At 43.0% G+C, this 22,904-nt stretch overlaps 1 protein-coding gene across 4 annotated transcripts in view; it reads left to right on the top strand.

Moving 5' to 3' along the window:
* Nucleotides 1-22,904, top strand: part of TMEM164 (transmembrane protein 164) — a 161,909-nt gene that overhangs the window by 99,441 nt on the left and 39,564 nt on the right. The gene's annotated exons all lie outside the window — the stretch shown is intronic.

Raw genomic sequence — 22,904 nt, 5'->3', positions numbered from 1 at the left:
AGAGTGAGGGAGTTGGAGGAAGTTGCCACAGTCAGCTAAAGGATTTGGGTCATCAGTGAATTTCCATGTGCTGTAGTACTCTGTCCTGTGCCTCATTGGCACTGGGGTTTGCAGACCAGCTAGAGAATACCCAGATCCAACTTCCTCCTGGTTCTTCATCTTAGAAGCTGACACCTTAGAAGAAGGAACGTGTATTCCAATGGCCCATATTACAAGTAAGTGCTCTTTGCCTCCAGGATTTCAGAGTAGGTCTCTTTCTGGCTTCAGATGAAGTGTCTCAAGGGCGATTTCCCTTTTGTTTCTTGGAGGGAAGGAGGGGAAATGCATCACAGAACTATTATTAGATCAGCAGAGAGCTGAAAGCTTGTCTGGTCTAACCTTCTAGAGGGGGAACTTAGATGGATAAATGACTTGCCTAAAAAGCCAAGGTGGGTGCGCCTCGAACCCAGGTCTCCTGACTCAGACTTCAGAGCCCTTTTCCTGTTGTCTGATTGAAATCCAGTGTGAGTTTGAATACTAGTGAGTCAAGATGCTGGAGATGCTGCTTAGCTTCTCTCCATCTAAAAGTGTTGGGTCATAGGCTTCTTTGATAAGTTGATGAGGACCATAGAGCCTCTTCCCAGATGCGCAGAGACAGGTTTGCATACAATTTCAGGGGGGACACAGACTGCCACCTCCTGCCCCTTTTGCCCATAAGCCCATCCATGGATCCCATGTTAAGATCCCCCCAGCCCAAGCTGTCCGTAGTCCATGACTTGGAGAATAGAAGAGCTGCCTATTTTGTGAGCTCCTTGTTATAGCCAGTGGCTTTTTGGTCTGATGGTGATGGGGTTCCTTATCTATGCCTGGGACTTTGCAAAGAATATCATCCACGCCAGGCTAAACCACCTTCTGGAAAGTGCAAGCCAAGAGACGGCGGGGGGGGGGGGTGTTAAGTAGGGGGCCTGTGGAACTTGCCTGCATATTAGCTTTTCAGTTATAGCTCTTACCTTGCAAAGCTGGTGGTCTGGTCCTCAGAATGAGGCACTGGGCCCAAGCTGCATCCCCAGACCTGTGCCTTTTGCCCTGAAATGCCCATGACAGTTTCTTATAAATGCGATGTGTTCTGAGCAAGGGAGATTGGAAACAGAAAAGAAACTTAAGACACTGTATCAGCCCCCTTCTCAGACCAGAGACTCTGGCCTGGCCAGTATTTATGTTTGCAGCCAGCTGTCTTCTACTAGAATAATAAGGAGAAGAAGAATAATGATTCTTTTCATCGAGCTCCTTTCTTCTTCAAGGCTCAAAGCCTCAAGTATATTATTATTTCATTATCAAAATTGCCCATTATTGTGTATCCATGTTGATCTGTTACATTAGTTCCTTTTCTCCTCCTTTACCACCCCTCCCCTTTTACCCAGTTCTTTTTCTCTGTTAGATGGTTCTCCTGAATGTTCCTAACTCTCAGACTGAGTGGAAGAGGTTAGATTTTTTCATTACTGGGGTGACTACTCCCCATCCACAATCATTATTTCAATGTTCTTGGGATGTAACTGCCGCCGGCACACCTTGTACCCGTGTGGGCTTCTGGGAAAACTTTGCTGTCACCAATGCAGATTGGCTCTCACTCTGCTGATTGGCATATTGAAACATGCTAATTGACCTAGAAAAGTTATTTCTGTGAGTGGGAAATTGAGCTATTTTAAAAAGTTATAGTTTGGGGTTTTGGACCTGAACTACGGACAGAACATCCCTTTGCTTCTTTTTTTTTTTGCATTTTTGAGAGTTTATTTTTGAAACAGAAAAATTGTACATTACAAATACAAGACATTTTAGGATAATTTTGAGGGCTTTTTTTAAAGTCATGTGACCGATAAGTTAATGTAATTTTTAGCTATCTGATTTCTTTTTCTTATTTAAGCTCAAAGAAATAAAACTATAATTCCCTTTGCTTTCTTAATAGTACTTAAAATAGAAAAAGCTTGCTTTCAAAAGAGGCCTTAGCTTTCTGAAGAATTGATTTGGGCAAAATTGCACCTCAACCTTCTACAAACACCAGCGTGTTTCTGATCAGATGAATGCCAAGTGTGCAGGGATGCGGAAGGTGGTGAGGTGGTGAGAAGGCCTGGGCTTCCACCAAATTCTAGGGCCTACCCTAGAGTATGTCTAATTGCTGCCTGTACTTCAAGATTAACCTCTGAGGGTCTTACATCCTCCATGAATACAGCCCAGCCGTACCAGTCAGTCCAGATTTTTATTGAGCACTTTTCTGTGTTAAGTATTGTGCCGTATGCTGCTGGAGATGCAAAAGCAACCAGAATACATTCCTGGCCTTGAAGGAACTTGCAGTTTAGTTAGAAAGATGAGGCATAAGTGCCTGAGAGGTGATGGCAATGTTAGAGTCAAAATGGTGAAAAAGGAAAATTGCAAGGCAATTCAGGCTCAATCGCTAAATTGCAGTTGTTCCCACCTCTAAGAAAATGGGAAAAGGATTAACATTAGCAGCATTTTTTGAGCACCTACCATGTGCCAGGCAATTTATGGATGTTCTTATTTAATTCTCACAAGAACCCGATTTTACCTATGAGGAAACTGAAGTTCAAAGAAGCTAAATGACTTGCTCAGGGTTACATGGTTTGTAGGTACTAAAGCTAAACCCGAGGACTTTGCACTCTAATGCATTGTCTCCTGGAGAGGTCGTTGGATGCAGTGGTCCAGAAAGGCTTCATGGAGAAGTAAAGCCTGAACCAAACCTTGAAGCGCTATTAGAATGTGCATGCAAATTGCAGAGGAAGGAGGTAGTTCAACCAAAGGAATGCCGGGGCCAGAGGCATGGAGGTAGGAACCAGTAAACTCCTCACTGAGAGTCTGAAGAGCAGGATGGAGAGTCATGAACTCCAGTTCGTATATATAGACTTTGCCCCTTATTTGCCAATCACCAGAAGACATCCTGTGACACCGCTTCTGTCACATCTTCTAGCCCTTGTAGTGTTTAGATTTCATGTGTATTTCTTATCTTTTTCACCACTGCTAAGAATTCCTTGCAAGTAGATGGCACTTTGCAACCACAAAAGCTTTCACGAATACAAATATGTCACCCTAGTGTAGTTGTTAAGAGTATGGACTCAGGGATCAGATTCTGTAGGTTCATACCCTGGCTGTGCTACTCATGTGTGTGTGTGTGTGCCTGTGTGTGTGTGTAAGAGAGAGGGAGGGAGGAAGGGAACTTGGCCAAGTTACTTAACTTGAATGGGCTTCCGTGCTCTCATCTCTGATATGGGGGTGCCTCCCTCCTAAAACTGTTGCAAGGATTAAATCAGTTAATATGTGTAAAGCACGCAGCAGAGCGCCTGGCGGATAGGAAGCCCTCAAGCAGCATCAGTTGTTAATTATTAGTCTTCGGTCTTCACAGAAACCCTGCGAGGTGGGTATTAGTGTTACCGAGCCAGGTTCATTTGCCTGACGCGCGGCAAGCCAAATGCTGAGATGCTGAGGTTTGCCACAGAGAAAGATGTATTCACAAGGCAGCCAAGCAAGGGGAACAAATCTCAAATCCACCTCCCGCAAGGCGAGGGGCTCAGGATATTAATGGGACAAGGAAGGAGGGTGGTCTGAGGCCTGGGGTAAAGTGATTGGTGGCAAGAAGGTGAAGTAATCTGTGTTCTGTGCAAGTGTATCTGAGTTACATGCTTCTTCATGGACTGCATGTTCAGAAAAATGGTGACCTTAGCATGACCTGAGGGTGGAGTTTTTGGCCCTCTGATATCAAAAGGTTATGCATCAGGCACTCTCAGGCCCAGTTGAGTGGTTGGCGGTCTCGACCAGTTTCAACTGGGCAAGACTAGTTCCACGTTCCTGAAAAACAACTTAACACCTCCGTAGGGGGTGGTGAAAGGAGTCTTGTGATATAATCTTTAAGCTTCATGCAGCTTGGAGGGTATACAGTTTGTGAGAATAGTTAAGGCGAGCTTGGTCGGTGAAGGCAGGTTACAGCATATTATTTATTAAGCAAGTTATGGGTTAAGGAATCTAGCTGATGACTGCGCTCGGTTTCATTAGTGTCTCCATTTTACAGATAAGCCTTAGAAAGTTTAAATAACTTGCCCAGGGACACACAGGAGTTGACAGAACTGGCCTGAGAACTTCTGTCTTTCTGATACCAAACCTCATGGGCTTCCTTCCTCCTCTTTCCTAATTGATAAGATTGATTTTCAAGTATTAATCCAAGTCAAATCTTCGCAGAAATTTTATACAATATCCATTAGAGATTTGGAGGATCGATTATACTTTCAAGAATTTTTTTTTTTTTTTGCATAAATAATATACGCTCCTTGAGAAACCATTTAAACAGATGAGTATAAAGAGAAAGCCAATCTTTTAACCCCATCAGCTTTCAATCCTGTCCCCCCATGGGTAAGTTGTATTCAGGGTTTGTATGTGTTGCCACATTTTTCTTTTGCTCGTAAATGCAGATAAAGATGTTCACATTTCTAGGGTTGTTGGTTTGTTTGGGTCTAGGTTTCTCGCACTACTGGCATTGCACTATAAACATCCCTCCAGAGTATTTTCCTTTAACCTAACAGTAGAATCTGTAATCTCTTCAGGTATGGATGTAGCTCATTCTTTTCCAATAGCTGCTTAGCATTCCATAGTTTGGTTGGACTGTATATGCAGCCTGTTGCCAGGCTCTCAGCACTGCATCATAACTAGTGTCTTCGGGCAGGGATAGTGTCTTTTGTGGTATCTGTCCCCTGCAGGGCACCCAGCACATGGTAGGTATCCACAGAGAGTGTAAGTGAATTAGTCAGTCAACTCGAACCTCTGTCTTGCTCAGAGAAATTCCAGGGATCTTTCACACACATGTCCAGGATAAAATCTTAGGTATGAAGACAGAGGGCCGATAGATGATATTTTTCCCAGGTGAATTATTTCTTAAACCACTCAAAATAATGATATTTAAAAAAAATTAATAAAATAATGATGTTTTCCTGATTACAGCTGAAGACATATTTACTGAAGAAAATTTGTGAAATACAGAAAAGTAGAAATAGAAAAATAATCACCACCAATGCAAAAGTGGTTGTTTTTCAATGTTTTAACAAGAAAAAAAAAAACACAAAGCATGAGGCTTTTGTGCCTCTGCCGTTACAATTGTATAAATGTTTTCTTTACAGAAGTAATATATTCATAATGGGAAAAAAAGAAAATACAGGAAAACACCAAAATAGAACAGAAAACATTGAGCAGTAACAACTGTTCACATTGTTTGCAGCGTATTCTCAAGGTCTTCTCGTCTCTGCCTGGTTGTTAAGAGTTAGCATAATGTAGTGGTCAAGTTGCTGGCCCTGGAGCCAGCCTGTCCTTGCTTTTGTGGCTGGCTCCTCTGCCTTTATTCATGTGACCTTGGGTAAGCTACAAACTTCTGTGGCTTCATTTTCTTAAGCTTTTAAGTTTTTTTTTTTAACATCTTTATTGGAGTATAATTGCTTTACAATGGTCTGTTAGGTTCGGCTTTATAACAAAGTGAATCAGTTATACATACACATATGTCCCCATATCTCTTCCCTCTTGCGTCTCCCTCCCTCCCACCCTCCCTATCCCACCCCTCTAGGTGGTCACAAAGCACCGAGCTGATCTCCCTGTGCTTTGCGGCTGCTTCCCACTAGCTATCTACCTTACGTTTGGTAGTGTATATATGTCCATGCCACTCTCTCACTTTGTCACAGCTTACCCTTCCCCCTCCCCATATCCTCAAGTCCATTCTCTAGTAGGTCTGTGTCTTTATTCCTGTCTTACCCCTAGGTTCTTCATGACTTTTTTTTTCTTAGATTCCATATATATCATTTTCTTATCTGTAGCTTGGTGCTCAGATGAATTGAGATATGTGGGGTAAGCACTTAGCCCGGTGTCCGGCACATAGTAAGTGTTTAGTAAGTATCAGATGCTGTCGTTGTTACTACTATTCCTAACATTATCTTAGAAATCGAGGCGTGTTCCTATTGGCATGTGCTATTTGATGTTAGCCTTCAGGGCCTTGGCCCCAGCTTCCTGGTTGGGTGATGGTGAAGTGAAGTGGGCTTTGTTTCAGAATTAGCCTTGCCGAGTGAGATTAAAATTCCCTGGCAGGATTTCTTTTCCACATTGACTAATAGCACCTTTGGTTTTTTTTTTTTTTTTTTGCATTTGTTTCCCAGACAGCCTGTTTGATTAGGGAACTGGCCAGCTCCCTCTCCTCCCTCGTGACAGGTGAATTAGGCCCACACCTGGTGTTTCTTCCCATTTGAATGAAACATCGAGACCTTTGGGTTTGTCAGGGACGCCCAAGCCCCCCAACCCACAGGGAAGGTGGCAGCCGTGAATGAGAATGGCAGGCAGTAGCCTCTGCTTCCGGAGCTTAAGAGTTCTTTGCCTTGGTTCTATTCCTAAAAAGCGATTAGAAGGCACAGCCTCTGGCTCGTCCAACCAACACTTCTCGCTCAACCTTGAGCCACACCCCCAAGCAGTGTTTCTTTATGCAGTAAAAGCCTTAGCTAGTGGGCGAGTTCACTCCCTCCAGTCTGTGGACCAGTGGTTCTCAACCGTGGCTGTACCATAGAATCACCAGAGCTAATTCCAAGACCAGAGCCAATTTCAAGACGTAAAGCTTTTCAAAAAGCACCCCAGGCAATTCCAGGGTGCAGCTACTGCTGACTGGGATCTGGGGCTCTGACCAAGTTCATTTCACCTCATCAAGCATCAGTTTCCCCGTGTGTCAAATGGGCTTAGTGACATCTACCTCACAGATGTGTTATGGAAGAAAAGATAGCAGACAACAAAAGATAACAAAGAAGAGTTAGCAAAGAGCTTTGAACATTTAAAAGCACTCCACAAATGAATCCTTGCCTATTTCTTTCTCCCTTTAATCATTTTTTGAGGGGAGTTTAATTGAGATATAATTTACATAATACAAATTTATCCTTTTAAAGTGTACAATTCAATGTTTAATTTTAGTCTATTACAGAGTTGTCAACCATTACCACTATTTAATTTTAGAATATTTTCATAATTCCCCAAAAAAGCATTAGTGACCTCTCTGCTCTCCCCTCCCTAGACCCTGGCAACCATTAATCTCCTTTCTCTCTCTCAACCACTAATCTCCTGTTGTGGACATCTCATGTAAATGGAATCACATAATATGTAGCCTCTTCTGACTGACTTATTTCACGTAGCATAAAGTTTTCAAGTGCATCCAGGTTGTTGCGTGTATCAGTACTTCATTCCTTTTTATGGCTGAATAATATTCCTTTGTACAATATACCACATTTTTAGAAGATTGGAGTATAGATGATTTACAATGTTGTGCTAGCTTCAAGTGTACAGTACAGTGCTTCAGTTTTTCAGATTCTTTTCCCTTATCGGTCATTACAAAATATCGAGTGTAGTCCCTTGTGCTATACTGTAGGTCCTGTTGGTTGTGTCACATTTTGTTTATCCATTCATCCACTGGTGGACATTTGGGTTGTTTCCACCTTTTGGCTATTGTGAATAGTGCTGCCGTCAATATTTCTGTAAATGTATCTGTTTGACTGCTTTGGGGTATATACCTAGAAGTGGAATTGCTGGGTCATACGGTAACTCCACGCTTAACCTTTTGAGGAACTGCCAAACTATTTCCCAAAGCAGCTGTCCTCCCAGCCTCCCTTTATGTCCCACGCACCTAGGACCTTGAGTAAAGTGACTGGAGACTTGAAGACAAACTGAGGGTTTATAAGTCCAAGGGGAGGGTGGTCACTTCTGAGTCCCAGTACTGCACTGGTACCAGCTGAGGAAACTTTGATGGTAGGAGCAGGCCAGAGGAGCTGAGCCAGCAAAGAAGTTTGGGGCAGGGAAAATCTTAAGTCAGGAGGTTCTAAAATGCAGTGGATAGTATGTGTATAATTCTATAGATCTGTAATTTTATATTAAAGAAAATGGAGACATATGTAAAAGTAGAAAAAGAAAATTATCCGAGTGCATCCATTACCCAGTTTCAACAATTATCAACTCATAGCCAATGTTTTTTTAATCAATACGCCTTATTCTACCTCAAACTGCTTCCCCCCCCCCATCCTCCCACCACTCACTCTTATACCTGGATGATTTTAAGGGAAATTTCATGTAATTTTAACTATAGATATTTCATTATACATCTTTAAAATATAAGGAGATATATATATATATATATATATATATATATATATATATAAATATAATCACAATTCCATTATCATATCTATAATCGTTATCAGTAATTCCTTAATATTATCAAATACCCAGTCAGCGGAGCACAGGTTTCTAAGCCAGCCAGAACACAGTTCCAGTGTTGCTTCCACAACATCAATAGCCCTTCTCTGAGCCTGTTTCATATTGTAAAATGAGGACTATCTTAATAATTCCTAAATCTTCAATAAGGTAATGCATGTAAAGTGCTTACCACAATGCCTGATGCACAATAGTAAATGCTCAAAACTCACCAATCCAGAGCCATACCTGTACTACCTGGCCCTTACCCCCCTGGAAGCAATATTCCTCTGCCTTAATCATCCCAGGACCAGGTACCAGGCAACCAGAGACCACTCGTATCGCTTAGAGCCTACTGTAATTATTCAAACTAAGCAGTCCTAACTTGTTACCCTGCCCTGCCTTGCCTGTCCTGCAGAAATGCAGAAACTCATAAAGGCCATGGCCTAGGCTCTCCCCTCGCTCCTGTCCCTTTGCCTCCTGACCAACACTGGTGCTTCCCCGTGTGGCTCTGCATGGCGTGGGTGCCTCCTATTTCTGACCTATGAGTATGATGAACCTTGTTTTCCTGAAAAAAAAAATAGTAAGTGCTCAATAAAGTTTAGCTAAGATTATTATTTATTAATAATGTAAAATATCTGAGTTGTTATTAAGGTACCTTTAAGAGTGGTTTTGGCTTAGAATCAAGAAGCAGATTTGGGGCCTTGCCAACAGATTTTTTTTTGGGGGGGGGGGAAAAACCCAAACCAAAAGGTGGCTGAAAAAGCTACAGAACACTGGCATATATAGTTTATTCCCCCTGAGCTTCCCGTTCATGGCGGTAGACGCATGTGCATATTAAAGAGAGAGGCGAGCGGGCTGGGACATAGGGTGTCAGCTTTGGAACAGATTCCTTGCTCAAGAAATGAAGCCCCAAGTAACCTGGGCGGCCGTGGGCTTAAAGCTCCACCTTGTGGGGACTGGTGCACGAGCTACCCTGCATCTGTGCCTGAGGTCTGGGAATGGAAGGCAGCCTCATCCTGCTGGGTTGCCCTTAGAATCATTCCCCTGCTTCTGGGGCGGGCTTGCTCTCTGCTGCCTGTTCCAGGCATCAGCTGAGAGCTTTTTTTAATAAAAATGGAACCCAAAGGAGGGGTGATAAGGTATCTGATTTTAACCCAAAGTGAGAGAACACCAGATGTTTCATTCTGTCTGAAGGTTCGAGGGAGGAAAAGCAATTAGCAGCTGCTGCTGATTTAGCAACAGACACCTGCTAAATGAAAATCTGTAAAACCGGTCAGGCTTGGCACCAGAAGTGCATACGCTGCTTCTCAGGCATTTCTGGGAATTGTAAATTATGTTGGCCCAAAATAGGCGGGGGCGGGGAGATATAGAGGGGGTCTATAAGAAGCGGAACATGTCCATATAGACCAAGGAGTATGCTTTTTTTTAAGATGACAGCCACTTAGAAATGGCTATTTGGAGGGTGAATGGAGAGGAAGAGAAGACCATGAATCTTCCAGAAGCTGCCTGGTTCCTCCCTGCTTCTGGTCTGACTCACAGGCTGCCCTCTGTGGGGACCGTCCCATGGGAGCAGAGGTCCAGCTGACAGGAGGGTGGGGAGAATGCTGTTTCCCTCCCCCTGCTGATCCAGAGCCCACCCCTCTCCTCCTTCGAGGGCAGTGAGTCTCAAAGCAGGAGAAACCCACAACTCGCGGATTCACAGCAGCTCCCTGCCCTGTGACAGGTACAGACTGGTGACTCCAGGAGCCACCAGGACATCTTTGGCCGGGAAAGGGGTTTATCCGTAACTTTCTGATTTCCAGGATTTGTTTCCAAGTAGCCATGAATACTGCTCTCCACTTCCATTTTCCCGAGGCACACTGAAACGCAACCAGTGGATACGGTAATTGATGAAGAGGGCTTTAGGGATGTGTGTGTGCGTGCGCATGTGTAGCCGATGACAAAGAGGGCTAATTTGTAGGTGATCTAGACTGTGTTAGAAGAATTGGGCCGCTCCCATTTGGGTATCGAACCACATTCACTGTATGTAGCTGCTGTTTTCCTGCTCTCCAAGCTAAGCCAGAAGCCAGCTGCAACTTGGGCCAAAGGGATGGGCCCTGTTCTGTTTCCAATCTTGAGCAAAGGGATGGCGACTTGCTCTGCGGAGCAGAGACCAGGGGGGTTGCTGTTGGCAGACGCAGGGCCAGAGCTGTCCATTGTAAAATACGGCCTGGAACTTTATCCTGGCAGGCTGCTTTCATGTGGTTAAAGACTAAACTCTTAGTTCCAAAGGTGGAACCAGGGAAGATTCTTTTTCCTTTAACTGAGTAGGCCCTTAGGCAAGAAGAGTCGTTCCAGATGTGATTCAGTTTTACTTCCCCTGCCCTGCAATGCCAGTGCAGGAGGGAAGAAGGACCAGGGAGGCAAGGGTAGCGGGAGAGCTAGGATCCCCACCGTCCAGCCAGAACTGGGGGAGCACCCACCTCCTCTGGTCAGGGGCTAGACAGCATTCCCATCAGTCAGCTCCAATACGTGGAATAACTACAGCACAAATACGTGTCCTGTGACAACAGGCTGACCTAGAGGGAGATGCAGGGACCCTGTCTATGATGGCATACACGAGGTGCACTCATGGCTCTTATTGAAGCAGCCAGGGATTACTGGGCTACGTGTACAAGTCATCCAGCCATTACACTCTTTTAATAGTTCAAACTAGTTTGTGTGTCACAATTCAGATGACCTCTCAGCGCAAAATTACTTATTCTCCTTTAGAACCTAAGACCTACAGGCCTCAACTCATTGGAGGAATAATTTTGATCCCTGGTGACCAAAGGAAGCTGTCTCATCCCGAGGTGGTATTTTCTTGGAGGGTCCAGGCCTTCCATAAGGAGTTTGTTTCTCCAGGGACCCTGCTGATGAAGGGGGTTGGGTAGAGCATGAGCCTCCACTCATCCCAACCTCCGGCACACAGAGGAGAGTCTGCTTCTTAGCACAGATGTGACTGCTGGATGTCACTTGGTCTGCCACCATTTGATACAGGTTGTAAACTCCAGGTTGGAGCATTTTGTCTTTTTTTTTCCCCTTCAGTCTAGCCTTTTGGGGGGATTTATTGGATATTTTCCCTTTACTAGTTTAGAAGTTATACACACTATTTCAGTTATTGTTTTTTTTAATGTTTATCCTACCAATGTTAACATAAATACCCAGTTCTAGAGTCAGTCAGACTTTTTCTCTCAAATAATACAAGGATCTTATAACATTTTTTTGGTCATAGTTTTACTGAGTTTATTCACATAACATAAAATTCACTCATTTAAAGTGTAGAATGTAAAGTTTTTTAGTATATTCACAGAATCGTGCAACCATCACTACAATTAATTTTTAGAACATTTTTATCAACCCCAAAAGGAAAGTGTAACTGCTTAGCTATCATCTCTCTGTCCCCTTACAGTGCTCCCCAACTCCTGCCCGCCCCCAGCCCTAAGTAACAACTGATCTAATATCTATCTCTATAGATTGGCCTGTTCTGGACATTTCCTATTAATGGAATCATAAAATATTTGTCCTTCTGTGTCTGGCTTCTTTCATTTAGCATAATGTTTGAAAAATTTTTATTGGAGCATAGTTGATTTACAATGTTGTGTTAGTTTCAGGTGTACAGCAAAGTGAATCAGTTATACATATACATATATCCATTAGCATAATGTTTTGAAGATTCATCCATGTTGTAGCATCTATTAATATTCCATTTCTTTATACTGACTAATAAAATTCAATTGTATGGATATGCCATATTGTTTTTTATCCATTCACCTGTTGGTAGACATTTGGATTGTTTCCACTTTATGGCTGTTGTGAATAATGCTGCTATGAACATTGATGTGTAACTTTTTGTGTAGACATGTTTTTGTTTTTGTTCTTTTTTACTCTTGGGTCTATCCATAGGAGTGTATACGCTGAGAAATGGGGTTACAACCTGATTCTTCTGCATGTGGACCTTATAATATTTTAACTCTATTCATCACCCTCAACTTATATGCTTATGTTGTCATGTATTTTAATTCTGTATTATTTTAGCTTTTCTTTTAAAAATAATACAAGACATTATTATTTTATGAAAAAAATGTTCATTTAGATTTACCTACATAATTACCACTTTCTTTGCTCATTATTTTGTATTGTGTCTATTTGACATTAGTTTGCCTTTGCTGGAATTATATTCTTTAGAATTCCCTTTAGAGATGATCTGCTGATGACAAACCCTCTTAGTTTTTCTTTGCCTAAAAATGTTTGTATTCCTTCTTCATTCTTGAAAGATATTTTCACTGGATATAAAATTCTTGGTTCATAATTATTTTTCTCCCAGCACGGTGAAGATGTAATTTTACTATATTCTGTCTTCCACTGTTGCCTTGAAAAGTCATTGGTCAGTCTTAACTTTCACTCCTTGGAAAGTAATCTCTTTTCTTTCTGATTGGTTTTAAGATCTTCTCTTTGTCTTTGGCGTTCTGCAGTTTTACTAGGGTTTGTTTCAATGTTTATTTGTTCTGGCTTATTCTGTTTGAGAGACTGTGGGTACATGTCGTTCTTCAGGTTTCTGAACATTCTTAGCTATTATGCCTTCAGCTATTTTGTCTGTCTCCTCTTCTTCTTCTAGGGCTATGTTTAGAGTTATGTTAGTTCATCTTACTCTGTCTTCCACATCTCTTAATCCTTTTTGTTCCTATCTTCCACTATGCCTTGTCTATGTTGCATTTTGGATAATTTCTTCAGCTCTATATTCCACTTATCTCTTTAGCTGTCTAATCAGTAACTAAACATATCAGTTAAAACTATCAATAGAGTTTTTCATTTCAATTATTTTTCCCTTTTCCAAACCTAAACATAGTCTATAACTATTCTGAGGTCCTTAAAGCTCTGTTTTTACTGGCTCTTGGCTTATTTACTTGTGTGTTTAGGTTTTGTTTTAAATATTACTGTTGTTATTGTTCTTTTATTGTACATTGCTTATTTTCTTTAAAATGTTATTTGTGGGAATTTTTTGAGTCCTGGATTTCTCTAGAGGGCTGGGTTCTGGTTCCAGGATTTTAGTGGAACTAACTAGTTTCTTCCCCTACTACCCCAACTCATCGTTAAGATTTGAGACTGGATTTTCCTTACCATTCTAGGGGTGGGGTAATTTATATTTGCAGTACACCTTTACACTGAAGTGTGGCTTTTTGGGGTCATAGATCTCTTTAAGTACTAACTAGCTTTTGTTATTACCAGAAATGGAAGTCCGGGTCTTGTTTCCCAGCCCTCTTATGTCTGTGTCCTTCCTGTTGGGGGCAGTCAGGAGGATGTTCTAATTCTATTCATTGGTTTGGCCATCTATCTGTTCTCAGTGCTCTCCTGAAATATCTCTATATAAGTTGATAAATACCTACTGTATGTCTGTCTAGTATTGTACTAAGTTCTATGAGGTATCTGGTAGCTATTTAACCTGTCATGTAGCTAACAAAACATTAATATTAGAGGTCGTGAGCCCTTGGGGCACTGATTTAAACCATCTTTTGATTTCTGAGCCCTTCTAAACCCTAGAAATCAGCATTTAGAGTGAGGTGGGTGTAAGTGCATGAAGGCAGGGACCGTTTGTATCTTGTTCATAATAGTTGACACATAAGAGGTGCTTAATATATATTTGTGGATTGATTGATTGATTGAATGAATGAATATGTTGGTGTCTGGGAGGTCATGGAGGTAGATTCCAGTGTTGATTAGTTCCCTTGGCAATATAGTTAGAAGATTCCAGGTCTGGGTTCACATAGTGGGTATGGAAGAGAGAGGATAATATTTCAGTAGCAGGGGATCAAACCATCATGGATTTGAGTCATTTGTAAATCAAGGGTTTCCTCTGTACTGTAAAGGGCCTCAGCATGTATCAGGGTACTATAATGTAGGTCAGTGGGTAGGAACGTGGACTCTGGAGTCAGATTGCCTGTCTTATATCCAGGCTCTGTAACTAACCTGGGGCCAGTTATTAATCTCTCTGTGTCTTAATTCCTTCATGCAAAGAAAGGGGGTTATAGCATTTATCTTATAGAGTTGTTTTAAGTGTTAGTTAATACAAGTACTTAGGACAGTGCCTAGCCGAGAAGTGCTATGTACGAGCAATTAGTAATGATTATTATTCTCTTTATTGTTGTTTTGAACACTAGTCACATCATTATTCTTGTCAGTACATTTTCCTGGGAACTGCCTGTCATTTCTGTGAGAAAATATTCTAATCTCACACCTACCATTTAGACTTCTGGAGGCTGACCTACTGTAGTATTTCCCCAAGCGTAAGTTAAGCACTCCTCCATCCAGATTAGAATGCTGGGCCCCATCCTAGTAGGTCGAAAGGATTCTTTCTCTAAAAATTAGTGACGAAAATCAAGATTCTGCACATTCTCTGTGTGTTGGATTAGCCAGGAGCTGCTGTGAGTCTTAAGTTCATCACCCTTCAGTGCTCATAGAAAACCTGGGAGCAGGCTTGGAGACTGGGAAGGGATTGAGAATGGGAGAGTTAAACAGAAGAGAAGAAAAGAAGTAGAAAGAGAAGTGAGCAGAGTCTACTCATGTCAGGAGGTTGTCAAATACCAACTTTCGGCCTCTTCTCAAGGGTCATGCCTCAAGGGGTCATGTGACGTTTGCCTCCCCTTGATTTAGGGATTCCTGAACCTGTCTCCAGCTTGTAGCTTGTAGCCTGGTGTTGGAGACAACAGGGCAGGGAGGCCTGCCTTACAAATGGCTGCCTGGCACACTGGTTGCCTTCAAGCAAGGGCCCCCAAGGAGTAGAAGATTAACCAGACTCCATGGTTGGTTGGTTGAGGGAAGTGGGCTGTTTACTGAGTGCCCTTGAGCTGTTTTGACTGGGCTAAGAGCCAAATCTCAGATGTGTTTGTCCCTCCCTTTGCTCTAGTGCTAGTGTGGGGTTGGCCTTATTTCAAGCCATCTGATGCTCAAGTCCTTTGAAGGCGCTAAAATCGAGCCAGATGGCATCACAGACTGCTTGGGCTGATGAGGGACTGGAAGTTTAGTGCCTTTCCTCTCGTCCCTTCCACTCTGCATGGCTCACATTTTCTGTGTGGAATCTGTAACCCAAGGCCGAGGAGAACGAGGCCTTGGTCCTGTCAGTGGTGCAGAAGGTCCTCGTGGGTCCCCTTGTCACACACCCTGAGCAGGGAGGCCAGCCCTGGCTCAGTCATTCCGCAGGTGTGGTTTGGCCTCCACACACAAGCTGACTGTCTTTTGACTTGTAGCTGCCCTGGTTCCTCTGTAGGGCTTTTGCGCAATCTCTGTCATTAGCCTTTCCCCTGAGTTCTGTGGAGAGGGCCATACAAATATTTACTTTCCCTCCTTGAGTAGAAAGTCAAATAACGCGTTCAGGGCTGGACTTCTGTGTCCTGAAGTACCTTCTTGTGTACTCAAAGCTTCTCTCCTTTTTCCACATGAAATTCGAGCTTTGGCTCAGTCTGAAGAAGTAGTAAATCTGGTTTCGGTGACCGTGGAGCCCCCCTGGGGTCTTGGATGGCTAGTGCCCATATGGTGGTAGCTGGGTGTAGGGTCAGGCCTTCAGGCTTCACAGTAGACCCTATTTCTGTTCCATCAGGGGAACAGCCTGGTGTTTTGATATATAATAGACAACAGTGGTTTTAAGGTTATGCATTCTGGAGCCCGGTTGCCTGGGTTCACATCCTGGCTCAGCCTTGAGACCTTGGGCAAGTTAGTGAATGAAACCGCTACCGCTTTTTCTTTTTAAACAGACCTTTGGTACAAAGGTCTGTTTAAATCATAAATCATATTTATAATTCTCGATTCATAACAAGTTTCAACACTGGTCCGTTTATGGCATGCTTTAATTTTATTCATGAGTACATTTATTTATTCATGGAGAGTATTATAAACAACTATGAACTCAACCCAACAACTAGCCACCTTGATAATAACTTACCGACGTGAGCCTATGTGCTTCCCCCACCCTGCTCCCTACGTCCGTGCCCACCACTGTGAACCACTAGCCTCAACTTCGGCTATGATTCCTTTTCTCTTTTTAAAAGTAATATTATCCCTCTTCTCATGTACACAGAAAAATAAATATATATATATTATATATAGTAAAATATGTAATATTTTATATATGTAAAACAGTCCTAAGTAAGGCATTATATAATTGTAGTTGCTTTTTGATCCTTATAAAAAGGGTATTATGTTGTATGTAGTCTTCTGGGATTTGCCTATTTTAGTCAACGTTCTGTTTGTAAGATGCATCCCTATTATTGAGTATAAGCGTAGTTACATTTTCACTGTGGTGTAACATTCCATCGCAGAAACATAGCACAGTGCCTTTCTTCATTCCCTTTGTGATGGGCATTTTGCTGTTGCCGGTATCTTGCTATTACAAGAAACCGGCCTGTCCTCAATTTCCTCATCTTAAAATTGGAGAATAAAAATAGGAGCTACCTCATAAGTATGTGATGAAGATGAAAGGAGTTAATACTTGTGAAGTGCTTAAAACAGTGCCTGGCTCATAGCACACGTTTGGCCAGTGTATTCGTTTCCTCGGGCTGCCATCGCCAATACCACAGACAGAGAAGCTTAAACAACAGAAACATTTCTTTACAGTTTTGGAGGCTACAAGTCTAAGGTCAAGGTTTCAGCAGTGTTACTTTCTTCTGAGGGCCTCCCTCTTTGGTCCTAACCTCCTCTTCTTATAAAGACACCAGTCAGACTGGTGTATATATATATATATATATATATATATATGTAATAAGGTCCCATATAACCTTATTTTATCTTAATTACATCTGTAAAGGATCTCCAAAGAGTAAAGTTCTGAGGCACTGGGGGTTGGGGCTTCAACATATGGATTCTGGGGAGACACAACTCAGCCCATAACGGTCAGTAAGTATAAGCTATTATGACCGTCATTATCTCCATCATTACAGCTCAGGAAAATGCAACAGACTTGTTATGACATAGCCCCTGGGAGTACTCAAAAGTTAGCTCTTACTACTACTGCTACTACTATTATTATCATCATTATTATTATTTGGTCAGAAGCCCAGAGTTTTCTTCCCTGCCTTTTCAGAAATGACTTTTGATGCCAGCAACAGTACTAAAGAATGGCACTCTGTGGTTTCCCAGGGTGATAGGCAGCAGCTCCTAAGTCTGTTAGAGGTGAGAGGAGAGGAGCTACGAGGTTTCATTGTCACCTTGGTTAAAGGAAACTAACCAAGCAAAGGGAGGCCTTGCGGGCGAGCCAGTGGCTGACTGACCCGAAATTGCCACTCAGTAAAGTTCTGTGGGCTTGCCAGGCCTGGGCTGCTGTACCAGGAAATACACTTACACAAGTAACTGCACCACCAGAGCAAACAACGTCTTTCGTGGGCTTAGAATATTTTGTTTGACATTAGGGAGCTGGCTAGCAGCCACAACTCTGCTCTCCTGCTCTCCCTCTGGAAGGCTCTCAGCACCGAGGAGGAAGTAAGGAGTAGCCCTGATAGGATCTGGACTCCAAAAGGAAGGAGCAGCTCCCCCGTGCCAGTTGCCCACCCCTCCCTCTCTCCACATCAGACCTTGAGTGTAAGATGGAATTCCATGTGCCTGGTAGGACTGTGGGCATCTGTCCGTACTGGGGCTTGGGAGTGGGCTCACAAGGGAAGATACGGTGAGAACAAGGGACTTGGGAGGAAGTCTCTAATGTGCTCTGTTGTCGTTTTTCTTATGTCAGGGTTTCCGAAAGCAAGCTCATCGCACGAGGTCAATGGTGCCGAAGCACGGCAGTAGAGGGCTGCCGCTCGCTCAGGCAAAACAGCGCCGTCTGTCCTGCTGTGGTAGCTTTTATGAAAGCATTATCTAGGTTTACACTTTAAGACTTGTTTTCTTAACATTCCAGAAATGCCAAAGTAGCAACATATGCTTCTATTGATTATACAAGCAATAATGGGCTTTCTTGAAGACATGCCGTGCTTCGTCCTTGAGCGCAAGAGCAGCACAAAGTTCCCACCATTATTTTGATTATACTGAAGTAGCACAAGGACACTTCCTTGCATTCCCACCGTTCTGATTATACTGAGGACATCTCATGGATCAGTGCCCAAAGCACTCAATGCTTCTTCGCAGGCCCCCGGTTTGCCCGGGGGGCTCAAAGCAATCAGGACTGTTTGCAATTCTGGCTTATTCACCAGCCCCCAGTTTGCTGGCGGGGGGCTCATGGGTCACGTCTCCTTTCCATGTCCTCAGTTATTCCACTACAGTGCTCAGATTAAAAACTAGAAAAAATTCACACTAATCATCCTTAATAGCTTAATGCATCCTCCTGGTTAAGGATGCCTGCAATACAGAGATAAGAAGAATATAACATGAAAATTCTCCTCCACCCGCTCCCCAGAGATAATTGCTGCTAAGGTGTACATTCCTCTTGTGACTTTTTTTGTTTTGACTTTTAAACTTTCAGCTACATGATTCATAAATTAATGCATTAATTTGTCATAAAAATCCAACTATACACATATATAGAATCCAAGTCTAAGTCTCCCCTTCCCTGTCCTCCCCAGTCCTCTTCCCCCACCCAGTTTGGTAAATATCATTCCAGTGCTTTTCCTGTGCATTTATAGTCATCTAAAAGTACAAAGACTAATTTGGCCTTTTTCTTCTACAAAAAGGATCATGCTGTGTTCGATATAGATTTGTTCTGTTTTACCTACAAATGGTTGTACCTCCTTTTTTGTAAATGGTTGCAGAGTTAATCTTCCAGAGTATTTTTTGATGACTCTCCTGCCAGTGGACATTCAGTTAGCTATTTTGTTATTAGATATTTTTTTGTTATTACAAATAATGTTGCAGTGAACATCTTTATACATACAGCTTTGTTCATACATGCAAGTGTCTCTGTTGGTATAAATTTTTAGAAGTGAAATTAGTGAGTCAAAGTGAACGGGTATTTAACATTTTTTATAAATTTTGACAAATTGTTCTCCAAAATGATTGGACCACCTAAGTGGCTATCGACAGATGAATGGATAAAGGAGATGTGGCACGTATATACAATGGAATGTTACTCAGCCATAAAAAGAAACGAAAGTGAGTTATTTATAGTGAGGTGGATGGACCTAGAGACTGTCATACAGAGTGAAGTAAGTCAGAAAGAGAAAAACAAATACCGTATGCTGACACATATATATGGAATCTTAAAAAAAATCGTGCTGGGCTTCCCTGGTGGCGCAGTGGTTGAGAGTCCACCTGCCGATGCAGGGGACACGGGTTCGTGCCCTGGTCTGGGAAGATCCCACATGCCGCGGAGCGGCTGGGCCCGTGAGCCATGGCTGCTGAGCCTGCGCGTCCGGAGCCTGTGCTCTGCAACGGGAGAGGCCACAACAGTGAGAGGCCCGCGTACCGCAAAAAAAAAAAAAAAAAAAAAAAAAATCGTGCTGAAGAACCTAGGGGCAGGACAGGAATCAAGACGCAGATGTAGAGAATGGACTTGAGGACTCGGGGAGGGGGAAGGGTAAGCTGAGACGAAGTGAGAGAGTGGCATGGCCATATATACACTACCAAATGTAAAAGAGATAGCTAGTGGGAAGCAGCCGCATAGCACAGGGAGATCAACTGGGTGCTCTCTGACCACCTAGAGGGGTGGGATAGGGAGGGTGGGAGGGAGACGCAAGAGGGAGGAGATATGGGGTTATAGGTATATGTATAACTGATTCACTTTGTTATAAAGCAGAAACTAACACACCATTGTAAAGCAATTATACTCCAATAAAGATGTTAAAAAAACACAAAAACACAAGCAAACAAAGAAACCAAAATGATTGCACCTTGTTTTTTCTTCCAGTTAATTATACCTTAAGATTTTGCTGTATTAGTTCATATAGATTTACCTTCTTTAAATTTATTTACATTTTAAAAACTTCCCAACTTCTTATAAAAATTTTCAAACATCCCAAAGAGTTGAAATAAGAGTATAGTGAACAATGACTGTATACCCTCAAGCTAGATTCAGCAATTACTGTTTTTCCCTATTCACTTTCTTTTCTCTCTTTCTCCCTGTAAGTTTGCTGAATCATTTCCCCTCAAATTGCAGACATCTTGACACTTCAGTTCTAAATACTTCAGCCTACAGCTCCTAGGGAAAAGGACATTCTCTTGTATATCCACAATACCATAATCACACTCAAGATAATTATCAACAATTCTCTAACACTGTCTTCTTTATCTAATAGTCTGTTTATATTCAGATTTTCCCAGTTATCCCAGGAATGTGTTTTTTTTAAGTTTTTGTGTTTTTTTTTTTTTAAAATCTGAATCCAGTCAGGTTTCAAGATTGCTTTTGTTCTCTCTCTTCAGGTTTTGTTTATTCACTTTTTAAAATCTAGGAGCAGTTCCCCCACCCTCTCATTCATGACATTGACATTTTGGTGAATCCAGGCCCGTTGTTTTGCAGAATGTTCCACATCCGGGATTTGTCTGTTTGCCGTGGCACCTTGTTGTTTTTCATGGCAGCATGGTATTCTGTTCTGTGAATGTATCACGGTTGATTTTTAGGTTGTAGGCATTCCTTTTGTGGCTCTTCTCACAAGTGGTATTTAGTCCCAAAGAGTTTGAGGCACCGGTAGCCACAGTAGAAGTCTGTGGTCAGTTAATGAAAATAAAGTGTTCCAAAGCCAAACTTGGTTGGCAGGAGAATTACCGAAGGCTGCATCCTTTCCCCTTGAAGGAAGATTGATTATTGTTCTAGTCTGTTCAGGTTCCTATAACAAAATACCATAAACTGTGTGGCTTATAAACCTCAGAGATCGATTTCTCACACTTCTGGAGGCTGGAAGTCTGATCAGGGTACCAGCAGGGTCAAGTGCAGACCCTTTTCCAGGTCACAGGGCAGGAAGGGCTAGGGAGCTCTCTGAGGCCTCCGTTTTCATCAGAACCTAATCTCCTCCTAAAGGCCCCACCTCCTAATACCATCCCATCAGACATGAATTTGAGGGAGACACAAGCATTCAGACCATAGCAATAATCTGTTTTGATTCTCTGATTTCTTTGGAGAGGCTACAGTCTGGGGCTCAGCTAAGAGCAAGGTCCTCTCTTTGTAACCACCCATCCTCACTGTGCACTTCATCAGCAGCCGAGCACCCTTTGGGTAACACAAGTCCCCAGCTGGCTAGCGGAAACTCCTGGGTTGTGAACTTCCCCCACTCCCAGCACACCCCTCCCCCGTGCAGCTGTTCTCACTTCAGCTCGTCCTTCCCTCCTCATTTCCTGGAGCCCAAGGCTACCGCTCCTCTATGTGCTCTGGCTCCCAGCCCTCCTGTCCGCTTCAGGACCTCTCACCATCCAGTGCCTCCTGCCCCTCTTGCTTCTTCAACCTCCCTCTCCCCACTGGCACCTTCCCTCCATCTATAACTATGTTCAAGTATCTCCCAATTCTATCAATACTCTCCTTGAGCTACGACTTCCATCTCTCGCCATCCATTCACTCTTGAAAGAGTACCACGGACAGGGGTCTGCAAAGTGGGCTGCATAAGGTGTTCTATTTGGGTTCATAAAGAGAATATCAGCATTTCTATCCCTTTTAGAATTTCATCCATTTACTTTTCTCTGTTTGTATTTCATATACATGTATATCATTTGCCTTTCAACTCTTCTCATCTTCTCCAGCCTCCTTGAGATCCAGACCCACATTCCCACTGATTTATGGGCATTTCTGCGAGGTTCTCACACTGGGCTCACAAACTCAGCCCGGTCTCAGCTTTCCTTATGCCCCTCGTCCTCCAACCTGCTGCCTTGACTGTCGGCCCCAACTTAGGGAGGAATCCCAACATCCCACCAGCCAGCTAGGCCATCAGCCTGGGGTCATCTTTGACCTGTCCTGTCACTCCTGCTTACCCCCACCCCCCACCCCCACCATCTGTGTCAGTTACTCAGTCCTGGTGATTCAGCTTCCTTAGGTTATCTCAAACCTGCGCATCCTCTGTTCTCTCGCTGCCTCTGCCTTCAAGCTTGATTTAGACATGTCTATTCCCAGTCCCTGACACACAGCCACCAGCTGGAGCTCTGCACAACTGTACATCGTACAGGACCGTCCCTACTTTTAAAGAAAAATCCGACCAAATCCAGTGCTTGATATACAGGTCCTTCCATGCTCTTTTGCTGCGCTGATGTTATCCCTTTATCTGTTAGCTTTCTCAACCAGACTATGAGCTCTTGTAGGGCAGGGACTGTGTCTTCATCACTGCCGTGTACCCAGAGCCAGACACATGACCTGCCACCTAGGAGTGTCTCAATAAATGCTTTTTTTTAATTGGTTGGCCGAGAGTAAGAGTGAGACTGTCATGGGTGAGAAGAGGAGAGCGGTGTTGATACTCCTTTGAGAAATAGAGAAGTCTCCAGGAGAAACTCTCTCTTAGAGATGGGCCAAAAGAATGGATTGAGCTGGGAAGCTAAAGTTATCCTAGTAGTCGTCTGATAAAATAGTGATTTGTGACTTAGGGCTGTGGGCAGGCCCAGGTGCCACCAGCTCTAGCTGGAAGCTCTTGCTAGGGCAGAATAGTGAGGTGAAATGAGGTTCGGCTTTTGACCCAGAGAGACCTGGCATTAGTCTTGATGGCTGGAGTTGAAATCCTGGCTTTACCACTCACTGGCTGCCTTGATGTTGAAAAGGA

This window comes from Pseudorca crassidens, chromosome X (assembly GCF_039906515.1).
Source record: "Pseudorca crassidens isolate mPseCra1 chromosome X, mPseCra1.hap1, whole genome shotgun sequence".
In the NCBI taxonomy this organism is placed as follows: Eukaryota; Metazoa; Chordata; class Mammalia; order Artiodactyla; family Delphinidae; genus Pseudorca; species Pseudorca crassidens.
The sequence above is the reverse complement of the archived record's forward strand: the minus strand, read 5'-3'. Positions and strand labels throughout refer to the sequence as shown.